The sequence below is a fragment of the Ambystoma mexicanum genome, chromosome 6q, assembly GCF_040938575.1.
Source record: "Ambystoma mexicanum isolate Mex_15411 chromosome 6q, UKY_AmexF1_1, whole genome shotgun sequence".
In the NCBI taxonomy this organism is placed as follows: Eukaryota; Metazoa; Chordata; class Amphibia; order Caudata; family Ambystomatidae; genus Ambystoma; species Ambystoma mexicanum.
The window spans coordinates 562,421,854-562,441,174 of record NC_090937.1 but is presented as its reverse complement, the minus strand read 5'-3'; positions in this window follow the sequence as shown (position 1 = coordinate 562,441,174).

Here is a 19,321-nt window from a genome sequence, read left to right as displayed (position 1 = left end):
GTACTCATCCTGCTGGTCAGATGTGAGACTGGAAGAGAGATTAACTCCTTCCACTTGCTCATCTAAAGGTAAGACTCTGAGGAGGTCAGGTAGAGGTTCACTCTCCTCCTCCTCCTGAGCTGATGCTAGGAGCAATGCTCCTATGTCAGGTCTAGAGACATAAGCCTTCAAACGGTTGGTGTCAAAGACTCTAGGAACCTCCTTAGGATTGCCTAAGTCCACCAGATAGTTCACCTCTCCAAGTGTACCCACAACTTTGAAGGGTCCTATCCATTTTCCTGCAAGGCCCTCTGCCTTGTAGGTACCATTAGAAGAACAAGCTGGTCTTGAGTAAACTCAACCATGTTAGCCTTCTGGTCATGCCAATATTTGACCAGAGCTTGACCAGCCCTCAAGTTATCATTTGCTTCAGCCATCATGTGTGACATTCTCCTCCAGAGACCTATCACATACTCAGTCACTCTGACAGGCTTGGGGAAGGAACACTCTCCAACCCCTCCTTGATCAGGGCCAAGGGACCTCTGAGTGGATAGCCATAGAGAAGTTCAAAGGGACTGTACCCTACTCCCTCCGGAGGGACTTCTCTATATGCAAAGACAAGGCATGGCAGTCGAAGGTCCCTCTTTCTTTTAAAGGGTTCTTCCAAAGCACCTATCATGCTCTTCATAGTTCTGTTAAACCTCTCCACCAACCAATTGGTTTGGGGATTGTAGGCAGTTGAGAACGTGTAGGTGACTCCACAGGTTTTCCACATGGCTTGCATGTAGTGGGACATACAATTGGATCCCCTGTCAGATATCACCTCCTTAGGAAAGCATATTATGGTAAAAATACCAAGTAGGGCCTTAGCCACGGCCTGAGCCATAACAGTCCTTATAGGTATTGCTTCAGGATACCCAGTAGCAGGGTCTACTACAACCAGGATAAACTTGTTACCTGAAGATGTGGGAGGGTCAAGAGGACCAGCAATGTCAATCCCAACCCTCTCAAAAGGGACTCCCACCACTGGGAGAGGTACCAAGGGTGCCACATTCTTGGCTCCACTCTTGCCAGAGGTTTGACAAGTGGGATAGCTCCTACAGAATTTGTTGACTTCTGAACCCATTTTAGGCCAGTAGAAGTAGAGGGAGAGCCTTTCCTTGGTTTCCTTAATACTTAAGTGACCAGCCAATGGTATCTCGTGGGCTAACTGTAGGGACTGGAATCGGTTCACTAGAGGTACTACAAGTCTTTTGCAGTCTCCAGGGGTTCACTGTAGAAGAGGCCATCTTCCCAGTGCAACCTATACTTTCCAGGCTCTTTCCCATCGAGCTGAGAAGCTGCCCGTAGGCGAAGACCTTCAAGAGTTGGAGCCTCTCTTTGTCCTCTGCTGAAGTCTGCCCTGTTGGGTCCACCTTCTGCCAGTAAAGACTGCAGCTCAGGATGTTCACAAGGTCAAGATCTCCCACCAGAGTAAGATCTTCTTCTAGATCTGATTCCTCAGCATCTAGTTGAACCATACAGGGTTGAACCTCACACTCAGCCTCAGCTGGTAGAGGAGTCACAGATGTGACTTTATACAGTCTTTGAGATGTCCTTCTGGGCACAGGGGTACTTGCTGGTTTCTTGCTGGCAGACATGGGTTTCCCCTTTGTCTCTTTCTGTCCGGCAATAGCAGTAAGTAAGTTCTGTGGACTTGTGGTGATAGCTTCTTCTATCAATTCCCCAGGAGATACTCTCAAGGTTCTCTCCCTAGCAGACTTTGTGAGCTCCTGCTTCCTTTTGCTGGGGGGCCTGGGGGTACTAGACACAACTCCAAGAGTTTTAAGGTCATTACCCAGCAGGACCCTCCCACGTGCATTATTTTGCACACTTACAGATATTCTGACAGTCATGCCATTAAACTGGATGAGAACTGGTAACTGGGGAACCATTTGCACAGGGCCTCCAGCTAACTTGGTTAGGTGTTTAGGTGCCTTACCAACATCCTCCACCTTCATAAAAGCATTCATCAACCACAGTTATGCTGGCTCCAGTGTCTCCGATGGCAGGGGTCTCCTGACCATTCACAAGAACACTATCTTTATAATACTCTTTGGTATTATCTGGGATTGAGTTATATACATCTAAGTTCTGTTGTTCCCAAAGACCCAAGGACACTAAAGAAACACTAGCTGAGACTCTCATGGGCTCATCAGCTACTAACTGAAAGTTTCCACTGGCTATAGGTACTGCATCCACCTAGGAGAAGGCTAAGGAGACAGTGTGGATACCTGAAGGTTTACCCTTACATCTGGGATCCCCTTTCACATGGTCAGTTGTCCCGCAAGCAAAACATTTTCTAAATGCTTTAATGAATGGCGGTTTGTTCTGACGTCCATCTGGTTTGGGACCAGATGGTACGCTTGCCTGATTCGGTTTCCCTTGTGTCTTACCCTGGTTATGTTTGTGGCCCTCTTTTGGATTGGAATTATTGGAATTACCTTTGTTGTCTTTCTTTGGCTACTTACCCTCGTCCTTTTTCTGAGTGGCCCCAGAATCCTTGTAAGTAGCCATGTTGGCAGCCCACAAGTCAGCAGTCTTAGATAACTTCTTAGGATCTATCTCCTTTGAATCAGCAAGTGCTGTCTAAGCTCAGGAGAGCAGGCATCATAGATTGACTCCAACATTACAAGATCCTTCAAACCTTCATGAGTGTTCACTTTGTAACCCTTAACCCAACCATCTAAGTTTTTCAAACATTCACACACCCAGGTAGCCCAAAGGGTACCATCATCATTTTTGAGGGTACTAAACCTCTTTAGGTACTGGGAAGGGGTCTTCCCAAATCTAGCTATCAAAGCTAGCTTCACTCACTCATAATCCTGCTTATCCTCCTCCCCCAACTCCATTACAGCATCACTTGCAACAGGGAGAAGCCTAGAGAAAAGCCAAGAAATCAACTGATTCCCTGAGATACCTTGAATCCCATGATTATACTCAAACATTGCTAACGAATCCAAAACATCAAGTTTAGTCACATACATACCAATCATTTCCTTTGGCATACGGGGTCTCTTAGGGCTGGAGGACCTAGAATACTCTGGGAGAGAAGCATTTTCCAAAGACAATTTCTTCATTTCTAGAGCATGAGCCATCTCCATTTCTCTAAGCCTTCATTCTTGATGTTTCATAGCAGTTTGTGCTTCAATATGTTTCACTTCTAATTCAAGTCTCATTTTCTCCAGAGCAATAAACTCAGGAGTGAGTATAGGACCTGTGGGGGTCCCTGTGGACAGAGGCTGTGCTTTCTGAGCTGGAAAGGGAGTTGTAGGGTTTCTTAACAAGGACTCATCTACTTCTTCAAATACAACACTCAGAATCAGAAACGTCAGTATCAACATTTGCTGGAGGGATAGGCCCTTCTGACCCACTCTCCAGACTTTGTTTTCCCATTAACTTTGCAACCAGTTCCGATTTCTTTCCTTTACCAGAGAGATTCTTTTACCTACACATGGTTCTCAGAACCTCAGCAGTATAGTTTAAGAGACCCTCTCCACTGTAGTTTTCCATATTTGACATGGTTTTTCAGTTAACCAAATTAGTGGTGTTTAGCCCTGTGGTTAGTTGACCCAAGGTAATAGCAGCACTCTAAGTGTAATCACTATACTTAAAAATCCCACCGCTGTACACCAGTGTTAGGCAGAATCCTGTGCAGTGCCCTTAGGGACCACTACACACAATGAAGACTACACATGGCAATACAAGTTCACCTTTGGTACAAGCCTGTACTACACTGTTAAAGTGGTAGCAGTAGTGGAGCAGCCAGACTTATCTCAAGAGCAAATGAGCAGTAGTAGAGATTACACAAAGGACCACAATTACTAGGCCTCAAGCAAACACTGACTCAAGGTTTTTGGTTAAAAAGTAAAAGTACATTGTTACGAACAATCATAGTATTTTCGGCAGATGGTCATTCTGGCGCCGTTGGCGGCGTATCTCGAATATCCAAACTCCCCAATCCAAGATGGCCGGGGTTTTACCGGTGGACAGTGCAGTGTTTCGGGAGACCGCAGACCAAGCTCCTCCCATTCATCACAGGAACGTATTTCCGGTCCTGGATCCATCACAGCATCGCGTTGCTACTGTACACAGAAGCCACGCTTCGTGAGTATCGCTTCTAGATTTCTCGGACGCCGAATATCAAGAGGACTTTATCTCACAGCCTTTATTCTTTACTCCCTTCCGTTAGGAACCCTCACGTTCACCCCCTGGAACTCCTGAGCCAGGCCTCTCATAGCTCAACACGACACGGAAACCTCCGGGACCCTTCCACTTTAAGTATGCAGCATTCTTCATCAGTCATCCATTATATACTCCCTCCACTAGTGCTTGTTTACCCTCTCCTCTGTTTTCTCTGCACAGCTCAACCCACATCTTGCACACACTCGGACCACACCTCCCGACTGCCACTGCGGTTGGAATCCAAATCATGGCCCTCAGATACTAGTTCCAACACCCAGTCGGGATTACGGTACGGGAAGGAAGAAAGACTTCCGTAATCACAATACTTTCTCTCTTTGAAACTGCATTCATTTACCAACGTGTCTGTTTTCACATAGATATTTACCTTCGTCCTGCACGTGAGATCCAATCTCTCCACATCTCCGTACAGTCTCACTCCTAGGGTAGGTTCCACTTTCTTGAACCTACTTTCCTTTCTCACCTACCTTTCTATCAGGCATAACCTCTCCCCTCTCATTTTTAGCCGACACGGACAGCTGAGGGAAGGAGACGTTGAATTCAACACAAAGGAATAAGACGCCAAACCTACTCTATGGAAATACGCATCTGTATCCTGTCCCGTCCAGCTCCTCCTCCGTTGGACTCCATCAGCGAGGGTTTTTTCCCTCTGCGCCGACTGGTCAGCGCCGAGAGAGGGTGTCAGGTGAATCACTCCCTTCCTCCGAATACCATCCAAAGACCAGGTAGGAGACGCCTTGTTCATATACTCGTGTGATTTTGGGAAGGTGATTGTCGGCGCATCCCTAAACTTGAGGGACGCCATTTAAATAGGCTGGTTCCCCATTAACAGCCATAACATACATTTAATTTTGACCATCTGTTTGTAAAACTCTTCACTTCTATTAAATTAAAACCACATGTAAAATACACTACACACAACCAGTTCACTTTGGATAAATCAACTCATGGTAAGTACCTTATGATTTTTCAGACCGGTGTTGTGAAACAAAAGACGTTAACGGGAATACATAAGCGATCACTTGTTGACAGTAATGACAGTTCGGTCTTACTAAAGATACGTGTATCCACGGACAGAAATGTTACTGGGGTAAAATCACACTTAGCACCTGAGTTAACAAAAGAGAGTTGGGGGTAAAAATCATCAGCAATACTTTTGTCAAGGCAGACAGAATCAGAGAACACTGTCTAACCCAAAGATAAATGTCATTAGGCCTGCGCCAGTGTTAGGTGGAACAGGGTTCCTGTTGTCTAGGATCACACAGTCAGATAGTTCACGATTCAATGATGCCAGGAGTACTTGGATATTGTCAAAAGAGGAAGCAAAAGTTATAAGAGGGAAGGAAGACAAGGACAAGCCTTGGATGAGGAGAAAAGTGGTTCACCCTAGTTCCTCGGAGTGAGACACAGTTTCTTATTCTCTGAAGAAGCTGGTGCCACGGCAGTTGTTCCTGGTAGTTTCCTGCAGACTCACGGTTCCTGGAGTTTCAGTGTTGGGGACAAGAAGAAGGATGTCTGGAGTGAGCAGCACTACCCAGGGATGAGGCCAGCAGCAGCGATGGCGAATAAAAGGTGCCCTCCTTAAAAACAGATCCTCTGGCTGTGGAAGATGAGCTGGTTGACCCCACCAGGCTCACGGGAAGAAGACTCCGGACTGGATCTTCTCTGATCGTTGAAGGGTAGATAGCTCAGGACTGCAGCAGGGCTTCACCGGGACTTGGTAGTTGCAGCAGTCATTGTCTTCTCCGCTTCTCTTTGGTTCCTTGCAGTTCCAGTGGTGACTCTGACTTCTAGCCCAAGACTCCTGCTTTTATGCGAAAATCCTCCAATCACATAGCCTGGCTTTCAATCATGCAGCAGGGGGGTGGTCCGGCCTGGAAAACCACCTCAGCCAATCATTGCAAAGTGCGATTTGGGGTTTCCTAGGATACCCTGTGCAGGGTTCTACGTTATTTTGCCGAATGATTTTACATCGTGGGACTTTTCATCGCCACCCTTTCATTGCCAAAAACTCTTTTTTTTAAATTTATTTTTTATTTATGGGGGGGCTTTGCCCCCCCAAAACCCCCTTACTTAAATAATCATACCCCAAACCGCACCAAACACCCCCCCATAAAAAGTTTTTTTAAAAAGTTTTTGGCGATGAAAGGGTTGGCGATGAAAAGTCCCACGATGTAAAATCATTCGACGAAATGCGTGTATACCCCTGTGCAGGGGGTGACTACACCCCTCCCTCACATTCAGCCCACGTAGACACCCAGGCGCCAAGACGAGGGCTTCTTTGCAGAAGCCCACCAAAAGACGTTGAACAAAGAAGGCAAATTTGGTTTGCCACGCAAATTAAAACACAAGAACGACTTTAACAAAAAGAAATGGCAAATAAACCCGACCGGAGCCTACAGAAAGAGCATTTGGTCAAGCGGGTTTATGTTCAAAGCTAATATAATAGCCTGCAACTATACCACTTTTATATAATATAATTGCGGTAGAAAAGTTAGGGTAGATACCACTGCCACCAGCCAAGTCTAAATGTTAAAAGAGCAAAACAAAGCTCAGAGAGGCACAGACAAAAAGGGATAGTAATTAACCCGTTTCAGTACCCCATATAAGATGGGGTGCGCTGGGTCTGTAGTTTTAAAGTGACTATGTAAAGTTAATGGCAACTTTACCTATTCCTGGGGGACGGTATTCAGCCCCAGGAAAATGGAGTCAGAGGGAAGTCTTAAAGACAACCCTGTGCTACTGCACTGATGGTCATTCTGGCGCCGTTGGCGGCGTATCTCGAATATCCAAACTCCCCAATCCAAGATGGCCGGGGTTTTACCGGTGGACAGTGCAGTGTTTCGGGAGACCGCAGACCAAGCTCCTCCCATTCATCACAGGAACGTATTTCCGGTCCTGGATCCATCACAGCATCGCGTTGCTACTGTACACAGAAGCCACGCTTCGTGAGTATCGCTTCTAGATTTCTCGGACGCCGAATATCAAGAGGACTTTATCTCACAGCCTTTATTCTTTACTCCCTTCCGTTAGGAACCCTCACGTTCACCCCCTGGAACTCCTGAGCCAGGCCTCTCATAGCTCAACACGACACGGAAACCTCCGGGACCCTTCCACTTTAAGTATGCAGCATTCTTCATCAGTCATCCATTATATACTCCCTCCACTAGTGCTTGTTTACCCTCTCCTCTGTTTTCTCTGCACAGCTCAACCCACATCTTGCACACACTCGGACCACACCTCCCGACTGCCACTGCGGTTGGAATCCAAATCATGGCCCTCAGATACTAGTTCCAACACCCAGTCGGGATTACGGTACGGGAAGGAAAAAAGACTTCCGTAATCACAATACTTTCTCTCTTTGAAACTGCATTCATTTACCAACGTGTCTGTTTTCACATAGATATTTACCTTCGTCCTGCACGTGGGATCCAATCTCTCCACATCTCCGTACAGTCTCACTCCTAGGGTAGGTTCCACTTTCTTGAACCTACTTTCCTTTCTCACCTACCTTTCTATCAGGCATAACCTCTCCCCTCTAATTTTTAGCCGACACGGACAGCTGAGGGAAGGAGACGTTGAATTCAACACAAAGGAATAAGACGCCAAACCTACTCTATGGAAATACGCATCTGTATCCTGTCCCGTCCAGCTCCTCCTCCGTTGGACTCCATCAGCGAGGGTTTTTTCCCTCTGCGCCGACTGGTCAGCGCCGAGAGAGGGTGTCAGGTGAATCACTCCCTTCCTCCGAATACCATCCAAAGACCAGGTAGGAGACGCCTTGTTCATATACTCGTGTGATTTTGGGAAGGTGATTGTCGGCGCATCCCTAAACTTGAGGGACGCCATTTAAATAGGCTGGTTCCCCATTAACAGCCATAACATACATTTAATTTTGACCATCTGTTTGTAAAACTCTTCACTTCTATTAAATTAAAACCACATGTAAAATACACTACACACAACCAGTTCACTTTGGATAAATCAACTCATGGTAAGTACCTTATGATTTTTCAGACCGGTGTTGTGAAACAAAAGACGTTAACGGGAATACATAAGCGATCACTTGTTGACAGTAATGACAGTTCGGTCTTACTAAAGATACGTGTATCCACGGACAGAAATGTTACTGGGGTAAAATCACACTTAGCACCTGAGTTAACAAAAGAGAGTTGGGGGTAAAAATCATCAGCAATACTTTTGTCAAGGCAGACAGAATCAGAGAACACTGTCTAACCCAAAGATAAATGTCATTAGGCCTGCGCCAGTGTTAGGTGGAACAGGGTTCCTGTTGTCTAGGATCACACAGCCAGATAGTTCACGATTCAATGATGCCAGGAGTACTTGGATATTGTCAAAAGAGGAAGCAAAAGTTATAAGAGGGAAGGAAGACAAGGACAAGCCTTGGATGAGGAGAAAAGTGGTTCACCCTAGTTCCTCGGAGTGAGACACAGTTTCTTATTCTCTGAAGAAGCTGGTGCCACGGCAGTTGTTCCTGGTAGTTTCCTGCAGACTCACGGTTCCTGGAGTTTCAGTGTTGGGGACAAGAAGAAGGATGTCTGGAGTGAGCTGCACTACCCAGGGATGAGGCCAGCAGCAGCGATGGCGAATAAAAGGTGCCCTCCTTAAAAACAGATCCTCTGGCTGTGGAAGATGAGCTGGTTGACCCCACCAGGCTCACGGGAAGAAGACTCCGGACTGGATCTTCTCTAATCGTTGAAGGGTAGATAGCTCAGGACTGCAACAGGGCTTCACCGGGACTTGTTAGTTGCAGCAGTCGTTGTCTTCTCCGCTTCTCTTTGGTTCCTTGCAGTTCCAGTGGTGACTTCTAGCCCAAGACTCCTGCTTTTATGCAAAAATCCTCCAATCACACAGCCTGGCTTTCAATCATGCAGCAGGGGGGTGGTCCGGCCTGGAAAACCACCTCAGCCAATCATTGCAAAGTGCGATTTGGGGTTTCCTAGGATACCCTGTGCAGGGTTCTACGTTACTTTGCCGAATGATTTTACATCGTGGGACTTTTCATCGCCACCCTTTCATTGCCAAAAACTCTTTTATTTAATTTATTTTTTATTTATGGGGGGGCTTTGCCCCCCCAAAACCCCCTTACTTAAATAATCATACCCCAAACCGCACCAAACACCCCCCCATAAAAAGTTTTTTTTTAAAGTTTTTGGTATACCCCTGTGCAGGGGGTGACTACACCCCTCCCTCACATTCAGCCCACGTAGACACCCAGGTGCCAAGACGAGGGCTTCTTTGCAGGAGCCCACCAAAAGACGTTGAACAAAGAAGGCAAATTTGGTTTGCCGCGCAAATTAAAACACAAGAACGACTTTAACAAAAAGAAATGGCAAATAAACCCGACCGGAGCCTAAAGAAAGAGCATTTGGTCAAGCGGGTTTATGTTCAAAGCTAATATAATAGCCTGCAACTATACCACTTTTATATAATATAATTGCGGTAGAAAAGTTAGGGTAGATACCACTGCCACCAGCCAAGTCTAAATGTTAAAAGAGCAAAACAAAGCTCAGAGAGGCACAGACAAAAAGGGATAGTAATTAACCCTTTTCAGTACCCCATATAAGATGGGGTGCGCTGGGTCTGTAGTTTTAAAGTGACTATGTAAAGTTAATGGCAACTTTACCTATTCCTGGGGGACGGTATTCAGCCCCAGGAAAATGGAGTCAGAGGGAAGTCTTAAAGACAACCCTGTGCTACTGCACTGAAGGTGCTGTGTAACACACACAAAAAAGGGGGTTCATGGAGTGGTGTGCTCCCGAACCCAAGATCACACAAACATTAGAAATACCCATGGAAAAAATAAACTCCAGAAATCCAGCAAAGCTGTGGGGGACTCAGTAGGTCAGGGGAATTAGCCATAGAATGAGAGTTCTCCCTAACAGAGGTCCAGGGGCTTTGTGAGCTGGTTGGTCCCACCAGGCTCAAGGGAAGAAGTCTCCTTGAAGGTCTTCTCTGTCGTTTGAAGTTTCAGGCAATTCGGACCTGCAGTAGGACTTCACCGGGGTTTCCAGTTGTTGTAGCAGTCTCCTTTCTTCAGATTCCTTCGGTTCTCTCATTCCAGTGGCGACTCTGCCTTCCAGTCCCAGAGGCCTGCCTTTTAAGCAGTTTTGCCCAATTCACACCAGCCTAGCTGTCAATCACACAGCAGGATGGCTGTCCTGACGGTACAGTCACCACAGCCAATCACACAGAGTGCGACACGGGTCTCCAAGGAGACCCTGTGCAAGGAGTCTCAAACCCCTCCCTCACATCCTGTCCACCTCAGACATTCAGGGGCCTAAGGATGCTTCTTTGCAGAAGCCCGCCAAAGGACGGTGAACAAAGGAACCAAACCTGGTTTGGCGTGCAGAGTGAAACACGAGAAGGACCTTTACAAAAAGAAATGGCGATAAAAACCCAAACAGAACCAAGTTAAAATCAAAGTGGATTACCGGGTTTGAGTTTGAGGCTACCACCATAGCCTCTAACAGTACCAAGGCTATTTTCATAGTCTGCGGTAAAATAAAAAGGGTAGATACCACTGCCACCAGCCAAATCGTAGAGAAAGGGGAACATACTAATGTTCCATGACGTCCAGACAAAAGAGGATAAGTATTAAGCCCCTCAAGCGCTCTATTGTAAGATAGTGTGTGCTGGGTCTGTGAATTTAAAAAGACTAATAATGTCAATGGTAACTTTACATGTTCTGGGAGACAGTAGTCAATCCCAGAAAATGGAGTTTAAAGTGGGAAGTCTGAAAAAGACAACCCTGTGTCACTGCACTGTAGGTGCTGTGTGACACACAGTAAAAACAATGATGCCTGTGGAGTTGGTGAGACTCCATATCCACGAACACAAAATGTCAAACACACAGCAAAATACATGAAAGAGTTGGAAAAAAGGCTCACACTCTTACCATGTAAAAATAAATGCAACCCTAGAAATCCAGCAAAGCTGCTGAGAGGCTCAAAAGGTAAGGGAAATTAGCCATTCTGATGGGGTCCCTAAGGGACCCTCGCATATGGAAAGAAGCCAAAATCACCACACACAAACTGATACGCCAGGCACAAGGTCCAATTCCCAAAATCTAGGGTTTATTGCAAAGCAAATAGTCTCAGTTTGCCAACTGGGTCTCAGGTCCCGCAATGTGTGTCTCCAGACTCCGTGGCACGCAAGAGAGCGAGCATTCTACAACAGTTACATATATACAAAAAGAACATCTTATTAATTTAGCAACAGTTTGCAATTTGCAGACTTGCAGACACGATTCTTTGTTTTAGGGAACATACTGCTCTTGTTCTTACAAGCGAGCTGCGTGCAGGGGAGAGACACATTCCAGGCCTCACTATCTTCTAGTTTGTATTCGTGTCCTAGGGGTCAGCTCGCTCTACAGGGCTCAGTGAAGAGGGGCTGTAAAAGAGAACATAATTCAAGCCATTTATTGTTTGTTTCTACTGTTTCTACCGCATCAGCAAGACTAACTAGCACCTGCTTAGTGATTAAATGCCTTGTTGCTTACTTCCAAGGACTTGTGAGGGAGGGGACCGGGCATTGCTGTCTGGGTTGCCTGCGTTGTGTTTCAACATGTATCTTGTGGCCTTGCTCTATGCATGAACAATAACGGAATAGAATACACTTACAGCAGCAAAGCAGTTTGAACAGAAAGCAAGAAGCGAAAATTAGTCAAAATGGCAAATTCTATTCCTACAAAATGGACGCTGTCTGGTCATGCTCATGAGTCTGTACTAATGATGCTGAATCCATGATGTGGTTGGTTTTCGGCCAGCAAAATACATCACCTATGCTATGGGAGGGTAATTTCTAGACTCACAAACCCTCCTCTTGGCTGTAAGCCAATCGCATCATCCAAACATTGCGTATTCTTCTGACCATGGATCCGATTCTGAACTTTGCATACTACTATAATCGTCATCATTGTCATTGATATTAATTGACATACATTCTTTTACTGTCTTCTTTTCATAATTCATTTTAGTATCCAATTTGGGAGTTTTTCTTTTGTGTTACCATGTGTACGCACTCCTCACTTACTTCAGTGCAAATTATTGGTAAACAGTGTATGCAACAACAACATGTCATACATATTCCTAGCACTGCTACTAGGATTGCAACTAGTTTCCATCCCCTTGAGCATAATATTTCCCAGAACCAGGAGCTTCTGTTTAATTCCCAACTACCTTCTGGGGGATGGAGGTCGGAGCTCAAAACGTGCAACTTTTTTATCGCTTCAAAAATCGTACGGGAGGATTAATTTACAAATACGCAACACAATGATCCCACGATTTTTCAAATTCCCCCACGATCAGCCAAAACTATGTCAAGAGCCATCCTATTTTGGAGTGTCATCAATCTAATACCTTTTTCCGCCAACGTCATGTTGTATAATATGTTTGTTGTCCCATTTATCGTTTTCTCTAATATTCTGGACAGTTGTCTTATATTATAGGAGTTTATTGCTTGGCCCCAAAATGGTATAAATGATTTTGCTATGTCCTCTGCAATTAATCCTCCTTCCTCATCTTGTCGTGGTCTTGATCTAGGTAGTTTGGCTATATCTGCTGTTTTTGAAAGAAACACCCCCGGAAACAGAATCCCCAGGTAACAAGTACCTCACCAATTTCTAGGCAACCAGGGATAAGCTTTTTCTCCACATATGAAATAGACAGGGTCACCTATACACACTGGTTCTTCCTCTCTCTTAAGGATTGCAATGTTCATACACCTGGTGTATGTCCCTACTGAATAGGAGCCTTTTTTCTTTCAGAAAAATGGAACAGAGTGTGGACTGTAATTTACTGCATAGGAGCGGGGCATTGTATCTTTATTTCCTTCTAGGTTCATATGAAACGTGATTACAGATGATTTATTTGGCACATATAATCTATCTTGCGGCATAACTGCTGGTCTTATTAATCTTGCTTTGCGAAATATAGAGCAACCTACAGGTTTCATTATTACCTCCTCAAATTCATCCATATTTGTTTTATCTGATTGATCCGTTTCACTCTTATTCCATTTCCCATAGTAAAATGCACTTAAGGATGCGTAACATGCAGAACTCAATGGCAATGGCTGTACATACCAACCTATTCCCTTACCACCATGCTGTGGTAAGTGACCACACACCCAACAATAGTTTTTTCTCAGAATGTAGTGCGTCATGTTCATTATCAAAAGTAATGTGTTATTTCCATATCTTTCCCTGTGTCTCTTTTCCATTGGGGACAAGGTATATGAAATTACGTGGACCGGGCTTTCAGTGGCAGAAATATTTCTAATGGGTGTATTTCTTCTAAATACCATAATACCAGTACTGTCATTATCGGTGCTAATATACTCATAACAAACATGACTATTGTTAGGATCAGCATACCATTTTTTTCGGCAATGTATTTTCTGCAACCTTACAGTCTCAATATTTGCTTCATTATCAGCATTGGTACAGGAGGGGGCAGAATCTGGTGCAGGCATTTTTCCTCTTGATTCTCCAACAATGTTCGTCGTGAATACCTCTTACTGTTGCACTTGTTTGAATATTTAGTAAATTCAGAAATGTCAACAAAGTGTTTTGCCAGTTCTCAGTATCCTGGGTTGCTATACGTTGGGCAAGATTATCGTGCTTCTGCACATTGCTCAAAGAACTCCAGAGCAGTTATCAATTGCCTTTGTACCATATGAGCCCCTCTTGTCCGTGAGGGGTGATCTACACATGGATTTTCAAAGATTGCACTGGGGAGCCGTGTTTCTGAGCTGTCGGATTTGCACAACAACTCCCACGCCTCTCTCCCCTACGCCTCCGGTTCCCACTTCATCCGTGATGGGAAACAGAGGCCTCAAAGAAGAATAGAACGAAGAATTAATCACTTCTTGTTTCAAGGACGTAGATTATACCGCCTTGCTCCAGGTACTGTGTGATCAATAAATAGTGCGGGTGCACTTCCAGACTCAGGCTCAGAGTCAGCCTGCGGCGCAACGATAAGTGGTGGGCGCCAAAGTGACGATACAGGCTTCGTGTCAGCCAGCAGTGATGCAGATTGTGCTGGGCAACATTTGGGCTCTCTTAGCCCTTTCTCCTTTATAGCAATCTTTCCAGGCTTTCTCTCAACCAATACCCAAAACCTAGGGTTTATTGCAAAGCAGATAGTCTCAGTTGGCCAACTGGGTCTCAAGTCCTGCAACGTGGGTCTCCGGACCCCATTGGACGCAAGAGAGTGAGCATTCTACAACAGTTACATATATACAAAACAAACATCTTATTATCAGTAATGACATATTCAATACCGCCCGTAATGTACTTCCTTTGAAATGGATTTGATGATTGACAAGTGTGACAAATATGACGCCTTAAGACATTCATTTAGCAACAGTTTGATATTTGCGGTCTTGCAGACACGATTCTTTGTTTTAGGGAACATACTGCTCTTGTTCTTACAAGCGAGCTGCGTGCAGGGGAGAGACACATTCCAGGCCTCACTATCTTCTAGTTTCTATTCGTGTCCTAGGGGTCAGCTCGCTCTAAAGGGCTCATTGAAGGGGGGCTGTAAAAGAGAGCATAATTCAAGCCATTTATTGTTCATTTCTACCGTTTCTACCGCATCAGCGAGACTAGCTGGCACCTGTGTAGTGATTAAATGCCTTATTGCTTACTTCCAAGGACTTGGGCATTGCTGTCTGGGTTGCCTGCATTGTGTTTCAACATTTATCTTGTGGCCTTGCTCTATGCATGAGCTATAACGGAATAGAATACACTTACAGCAAAGCAGATTGAACAGAAAGCAAGAAGCTAAAATTAGTCAAAATGGCAAATTCTATTCCTACAAAATGGAAGCTGTCTGGTCATGCTCATGAGTCTGTACTAACAATGCTGAAGACATGATGTGGTTGGTTTTCGGCCAACAAAATACATTGCCTATGCTATGGGAGGGTAATTTCTAGACTCACAATTCTGGAGAATTCTCCATAACACTCACCCCCCCCAGAGTAAGGGACAGGAGGATCTAATCTCCAACAGGATGGATTTCCTGTGGCACGTCAGTTAAATGGCCTGTTGAGCGAGCTAGCGACCTTTTGTAACCCTTGCTATGAAACTTTCTATCAGTGGTTTTCATTTGTAAACTATATGATTTACAAACCTGTTGTGGTACACCTCACCTCTCTTTTTTAATGTATAGGGAATCTGTTCTAACAGTCCCTCAGAAGTTGTAACAACCTCTGAACCTACCATAGGCTTTTTCAAGGGGTGCTTGGAAAGGAATTCATTAGATCTAGAGGGGCCTCCATGGTTCCTCACCACCTCTTTCACAAGAGCAGGTTGGGTCTCAGGTATATTGGTTGGAGGGGCTGTGGTCAAGCAAGGTACATGCTTCAAGCTCCTCTGAGATCTGGTTTTACCTGGCTTAGAAGTTTTTCTCCTACCACTAGGATTTATACTGGAGTCTTCAGTAGAAGATCCAACAGTCATAAGCTGTTTAGCCTTCGACCTATTTTTCCTGTTTTTTTCACCAGCTTTGAGAATTACCAGTTCTCACAGGCCTAGAGAGGGGTCCAATTGGTCTATCAACATCTTCCTCAGAAGCAGAGGGAGTCAAAGACTTTACAATTGGTTGGGCAATGATGGAGCTTGGTTGGGGTTCCCATTTCCCTACTATACTAGCCTCATATTTCCCTGAGGTCAACTTAGTAACACCAGGGCTTGTAGTGGGGTTCTCTGTAGAGGTTCCCACAGGCTCAGAGAGGTCTCTTAAGGTTGCCTCTCTAGCCAATTTGGTTTGGTTCTGTTTCTCCTTACTGGGAGGCGTGGGGTTACTGGATACTACTCCTAGAGCTTTTAAATCATTCCCCAGCAGGACTCTCCCAGGCACATCATTCTGGACACTGACAGGAATCCTCACTGTCATATTATTACACTGAATGAGAGCTGGCAGAATTGTAACCAACTGGACAGGGCCTCCGGAGAATTTAGTGGGACCTTTGGATGCCTTAGCAACATCCTCAGGCTTCAAAAAGCTTTCATCCACTACTGTTCTGGTGGCTGCAGTGTCTCTCCTGGAAGGAGTATCCTGGCCATTGGCAAGAACACTGTCTATATAGTACCCTCTAGAGTTCTCTGGAATAGAGTAGTACACATCCATATTCAGTTTCTTACCCAGACCCAGGGACTCTAAGGATACAGTTGCCTGAAGACCCAAGGGTGCTTCTGCAAATAGTTGAAAGTGGACACTAGCCATTTGTACTTCTTCCTCTGGGGAGAAGGCTAAGGAGGCAGCACTGATCCCTGAAGGTTTACTCTTGCATCTGGGATCTCCTTTCACATGGTCAGTTGACCCACAGACATAGAATTTACCAAATGCTCTCTGGAATGGGGGTTTCTGCTGACCTCCCTCTGGTTGGGCACCAGAGGATTCACTAGCCCTATTTGGTTTCCCTTGTGGCTTACTCTGGTTATGTTTGGGGGCATCTTCTGGATTGGAGGTATTAGGATTCTCCTTGTTATCTTTCTTTGGCTTATTTCCCTCATCCTTCTTCTGAGTTGCCCCAGAATCCTTGTCAGTAGCCCTGTTGGCAACCCACACGTCAGCAGCCTTAGCTAACTTCTTTGGATCTATTTCCTTAGAATCAGACAAGTGCTGTCTGAGCTCAGGAGAACAGGCATCATATATTGACTCCAACATAACAAGATTTCTCATACCTTCATAACTGTTAACTCTGTAACTCTTAACCCAACCATCTAAGTCCTTGATACATTCACACACCCAGGTAGTCCAAGGGGAACCAGCATGCTTTTTGAGGGTCCTAAACCTCTTAAGGTACTGCGAAGGGGTCGTCCCAAATCTAGCTATCAAAACTAGCTTCACACACTCATAATCCATCCTATCCACCTCCCCCAACTCCATTACCACATCAGATGCAACAGGGGGCAGCCTAGAAAAAAGCCAAGGAAGCAACTGATTCCTTGTGAGGTTTTGAATCCCATGGTTATATTCAAACATTGCCAATCAATCCAAAATATCAAGCTTAACCTCATACATACTCACAATTTCTTTAGGCATGCAAGGCCTCTTAGGAATGGAAGACCTAGAAGTCTTTGGGCGAGAAGTATTTTCAATAGACAATCTTTTCATTTCCATTATTCAACACCATTTCTCTGAGTTTAAGTTCTTGATGCTTTTGTGCAGATTGAACATTAATACGTTTGAATTCCAATTGAAGCCGCATTTTTTCTAGAGCAATGAATTCAGGACTGTGTAGGACCTGATGGGGTCCCAGTGTTCAAAGGTTGAGGTTTCTGAGCAGATAGAGGAGCAATAGGGCCTATATGTTGAGACTCTTCTGCCTCATCTAACTCATCCATAATATTGGAAACATTATCATCCTCATCATTTTCCACATTTGCTGTAGGGGGAGGTCTCCTCAAACTTTGGTATTCCAACAACTTTTCAATTAATTCAGACCTTTTGCCTTTAACAGAGAGATTCCTATCTCTACATAGATTTTTCAACTGATCAACAGTGTAAGTAAGGACGGTCTCCTGACTGTATCTTTCCATATCAGACATGATTAAAATTGCTTTTAGTGGTCTTTAGCCTTGTGGTTAGTTGAGTCAAGGTATCCTCACAGCTGTACACCAGTGTTAGGCAGAATTGTATGCAGTACGTGCAAGTACAATTTCACCTTTGGTACAAGCCTGTACTACACAGTAAAGTGGTAGCGATGGCTGAGCAGCCAGACTTATCTCAGAGTAAAGTGAGCAGTATCAGAGTTTACACAAAGGACAGCAATCACTATGGTTCAAACAAACACTGAGTCAAGGTTTCTGAGTAAAAGAATATACATTTATTTACACCATCAATTGTAAAACAGTTCACTATCATAAAACAGCAGAAAATCACAGTCCTAATATACTACAACACTCAATCAATTCTGGACAAGTTAATCTCAAAATTAAGTGTGAGCAAAAAGGCACTCCAGCAATTTAAAAGGGAAGAAAGACAAGATTATTCAAAATCAATAGCAACAACAAGTTATAGGCAGGACAATCTAGAAAAGGCTACTACAACTAGGATTCAAATCAAGAAGCCTGGGCCAAAGTCAATGGTTCAGAGTCTTTGTAGAGGATGACACAGTTCAAAGTAGTTTGCTGTTAAGTCTTCGCCAAGAGCTCAAAACGAAGTTAGTCAGAAGAAAGGTTATGTGAAAAGGAAGTGAAGAACGAGCCTTCACAGAGGTGGAAGATTTCAAACACTTTCACAGCGGCCGAACGGAAAGAACAGCCGTGTTTCGCACATTACCTTAAAGATAAAGAAGGTTCTAGCCGAGGCAGTTGTTCCTGGCAGTTCCTGCAGTCTCGCTGTTCCGGGAGCTTCAGTCGATGTGACACGAAAGAGGACGTCTGGAGTTTCCTGCACTGCCCAGGGAACAGGCCAACAGCATAGCAAAGCAACAAATAAAAGGTGCACGCCTTGAAAGCACAAATGGACTATCTCCCACTGGCTATCCGGTTTCTTGCAGCATGGCACAGCAAATTTGACATGTCTGGAGAGGAGGTCCAGGGGCTTTGTGAGCTGGTTGGTCCCACCAGGCTCAAGGGAAGAAGTCTCCTAGAAGGTCTTCTCTGTCGTTTGAAGTTTCAGGCAATTCGGACCTGCAGCAGGGCTTCACCGGGGTTTCCAGTGGTTGCAGCAGTCTCCTTCCTTCAGCTTCCTTCGGTTCTCTCGTTCCAGTGGTGACTCTGCCTTCCAGTCCCAGAGGCCTGCCTTTTAAGCAGTTTTCCCTCATTCACACCAGCTGTCAATCACGCAGCAGGGTAGCTGTCCTGGCGGGACAGTCACCACAGCCAATCACACAGAGTGTGACATGGGACTCCAAGGAGACTCTGTCTAGGGAGTCTCCAACACCTCCCTCACATCCTGTCGACCTCAGACATTCAGGCGCCTAATGAGGGCTTTGGTCCATGTTGTAGGAGACAGCTGTCAGTCCCAGAAAATGGAGTTTAAAGTGGGAAGTCTGAAAAAGACAACCTTGTGTCACTGCACCGAAGGTGCTGTGTGACACACAGTAAACGTATGATGCCTATGGA